The 3,790-nt window shown below is 44.1% G+C and overlaps 1 pseudogene; it reads left to right on the top strand.

The window, feature by feature from the left end:
- Positions 1 to 1,810: 1,810 nt before the first annotated feature.
- LOC109575447 (arsenite methyltransferase pseudogene) lies at positions 1,811 to 2,885 on the top strand (annotated as a pseudogene).
- Positions 2,886 to 3,790: the final 905 nt, after the last annotated feature.

The following is a 3,790-nucleotide window of genomic DNA, read 5'->3' as shown; positions in this document are numbered from 1 at the left end:
CAATTCTGTATTTAAGAACTGAGCTGATTAGAGGGTTTTGCTATTAAGAAATTGTACAAACTCCACTGTTGATTTTAGAACTTTTTCTGCTCAAAATGGACCTGGTTGTTATAGGAATTATTTTCTTAAGTCACAACAAAATTTTAAGAAGCACATTCATCATCCCAAGGGTGCAACTGTTCACATTTGGATGCATAGCCTAATCTTAATGCTATCTTCCCAGTTTTCTGCTCCTTTTTGCACTAATTTCTTAGAAAAAAAAATTGCAGCAATTGCCTCCTCCAAATTCCTCCCTGGTGGGTCTGCCTTCAGACCTTCCCATCAGCTTTCCACTAAAAGAGCCCTCTTCTCTCTGGTGTTTGCCTCTCTTTCCCTCTCCTTCCTCCTGAAAGCTCTTTCTTTGCTCTGCTTGTAAGATGTCAGTCCTCCAGTCCCCCATTCCCCATCCATTCTTGGCTTGCTTTACAGTTTCTTCTCTTCCTCCAGCCTCTCAGAGATGGAGCACCAGGGGCTCAGTCCTCTTCTCTTCCCTGGGGTCCTTGTCTAGACTTAGGCTTGAAACAGCCCCTCCAAGCTCACTCCTCAGCCCTGCCCTCTCTTCCAATTCCAGACTCCCCTCTGTAACTCTCTACCAAGCATCTCTATTTGGCTGTGCTGTGGACACCTCAAATTCAATACCTGATGCTGAGACCTGATCAGTCCCAGCTCCACCCTTTCAGTTTCCTAGTTAAAAACCCTACAGTTATCTTCTCACACTCCCATCCAGTCTGTCCCCAAAACTGTATCATTTATGATTCAAAATATATCCTAGGAATTCCCATGTGGTCCAGTGATTAGGACTCTGAGCTTTCACTGCTGAAGGCACAGGTTCAGTCCCTGGTAGGGGAACTATGACCCCACAAGCCACACAGCACAGCCCCAAAATAAATAAATGTGAATCTATATCCCATCTCCTACCATTTCTGCTCACCTCTGACACAATCACAGGGGTCCCATTTACTTCCAACTCTCATCTATAGAACTGAAGTCATCTGGACAGCAAGGAAAACAAACCAGTCAATCCTAAAGGAAATCAACCCTGAATATTCATTGGAAGGACTGATGCTGAAGCTGAAGCTCCAATACTTTGGCCACCTGATACGAAGAGCCAACTCGTTGGATAAGACCCTGATGCTGGGAAAGATTGAGGGCAGGAGGAGAAGCGGGTGACAGAGGATGAGGTGGTTGGATGGCATCACTGACTCAATGGACATGAGTTTGAGCAAACTCAGGGAGATAGTGAAGGACAGGAAAGCTTTGTGTGCTGCAGTCCATGGGGTCACAGAGAGTCAGACATGATTGAGTGACTGAACAATCCCGTTGTTCTCTATGGAACAGGATTGTCCAGTGGAAATAGGAGGGGATCACACCCGTAAACTTGCATTTTCTACTAGCCACATCCATGAAAGGAGAATGAAGCAACTGGATTAAGTTTAACAATATATTTATTTAATTCGATATCTATAGCTTCCCTGGCGGCTCCATCAGTAAAGAATCTGCCTGTAATGTAGGAGACCTGAGTTTGACCCCTGGGTTGGAAAGATCCCCTGGAGGAGGGCATGGAAACCCACTCCAGTTTTCTTGCCTGGAGAATCCCACGGACAGAGGAGCCAGGTGGGGTACAGTCCATGGCATCACAAAGAGTTGGACTTATCTAGCCTCAAGAGCCATCTGAAGGGTTCCCAAGTCCTGGATACAGAGGAAACATGGTGACCCCCCGCGACACTGAGATCCAGAAAGACGTGCAGGTGCTGAAGGTATCAGCAGACCAATGCCTGTGTCACTGCAGCAGGCTGGTTGCAAAAACAGCCAGGAAGCCCTGCAGTATATACACGAGGAAGCATCCTTGAGGTATTATGGCTGTGGTCTGGTCATCTCTGAGTGTCTGGAAAACTGCTGGATTTTGGACCTGGGTAGTCAAATTAACTGAGATTGCTATGCTCTTAGTTAGTTTGTTGGTGAGAAGGGACATGTCACTGGAATAGACATGACAGGAGGTCAGGTAGAAGTGGCTAACAAGTACATTGAATATCACATGGAAAAATATGGCTTCCAGGCACCCAATGTGACCTTTATTCATGGCTACATAGAGAAACTGGAAGACGCTGGAATCAAGAATGAGTGTTATGATATTGTGATATCCAATTATGTCATTAACCTTGTACCTAATGAACAGCAAGTGCTGCAGGAGATATATTGAATGTTAAACATGGTGGAAGGCTATATTTCAGTGACATCTTTGCTAGTCTTGAATTGCCAGGAAAAATCAGGACACACAAAGTTTTATGGGGTGAGTGCCTGGGTGGTACTTTGTACTAGAAAGACCTTCCTATCTTTGCCCAAAAAATTGGCTTCTGCCCTCACGTTTGGTCATTGCCAATCTCATTACAGTTCAAAACAAGGATCTAGAAAACGTGATTGGTGACTGCTGCTTTGTTTCTGTAACATTTCACCTCTTCAAATTCCCTAAGACAGGACCAACCAAAAGATGCCAAGTTATTTATAATGGAGGAATCATGGGACACGAAAAAGACTCAATATTTGATACAAATTTAACATTTAAGAAAGATGAAACTGTTGAAGTGGATGAAGAAACAGCAGCTATCTTGAAGAATTCACAATTTGCCCAAGATTTTCTGATCAGGCCAATAGGAGAGAAACTGCCAACCTGTGGAGGCTGTACTGCTTTAGCAGCAAAGGATACAATCACAGATCCATCCAAGGTTGCGCAAGGGTCTGACAATACAAAGTCCAGAAGTCCCCTACTGTTGCTGGTTGCTGTCACAAAGAAATGCTGCGAAAACAACAGCTGTCCAGAAGACAGTGGGCAGGAGGTGACAGAATGAGTTACACGTGTTTAAACCTGCTCTTCTTCATAGCCCATATGACAAGAAAGAACAAATGGCAAAAATCCACTGCATTTCAGATAAAAATAAATGAATTATTTTTACAAAGTGAAAAAAAAGTCCATATATCTAAAATATTGCCATTTCAATGTGTAATCAAATATAAAAATGATGAAGATATTTTAAATTATTTTTTGTACTAAAGAATACAGACTTGGGCTTCCCCCAGTGGCTGAGTAGCAAAGAATCTGCCTATAATGCAGGAACCACAGGAAATGCAGGTTTGATCTCTGGGTTGAGAAAATCCCCTGGAAGAGGGCACAGCAACCCACTCCAGTATTCTTGCTTGGAGAATCCCATGGACAGAGGAGCCTGGCAGGCCACAGTCCATGGGGTCGCAAAGAGTCGGTCACGAATGAAGCAACTTAGCAGCAACAGCAGCAGCAGTATTGAATTCGGCCTTTGAGCCCAGCGTGTATTTTACAGTTACAATGCACTCAGTCCAAAGTAGCCACAATTCAGGTTCTCAGTGGCCACAAGGAGTTAGAGGTTATCATACTGGACAGTGCAGCTATAGAATATAATAAACACAGAAAACATCCCTCCCATTTCTCTTCAAGCAAAAGTAGAACTCCTGGCAGTGGCTTTCAGGACCGTCTGTAATCACACTGCTCTCACCTTTTTGGCCTCACCCCTCCTTGCCTGACTCCAGCCATATTGGATCCCTCAATGGTCCCTGGATGAGCCAGGTACACGTGGCCCCAGGGCCCTTGCAAGGTCCCCTTCACCTGGGGCCTTTCCTATCCCATGGTCACTCCTTCATCCCCCTTCAATCTTTTTTTTTAATTTATTTTATTGGAATATAGTTGATTTACTATGTTGTGTTCATTTCTTCTATACAGCAA

The sequence above is a fragment of the Bos indicus genome, chromosome 2 (genome assembly GCF_029378745.1).
Source record: "Bos indicus isolate NIAB-ARS_2022 breed Sahiwal x Tharparkar chromosome 2, NIAB-ARS_B.indTharparkar_mat_pri_1.0, whole genome shotgun sequence".
In the NCBI taxonomy this organism is placed as follows: domain Eukaryota; kingdom Metazoa; phylum Chordata; class Mammalia; order Artiodactyla; family Bovidae; genus Bos; species Bos indicus.
This window is presented reverse-complemented; position numbering and strand designations above follow the sequence as displayed.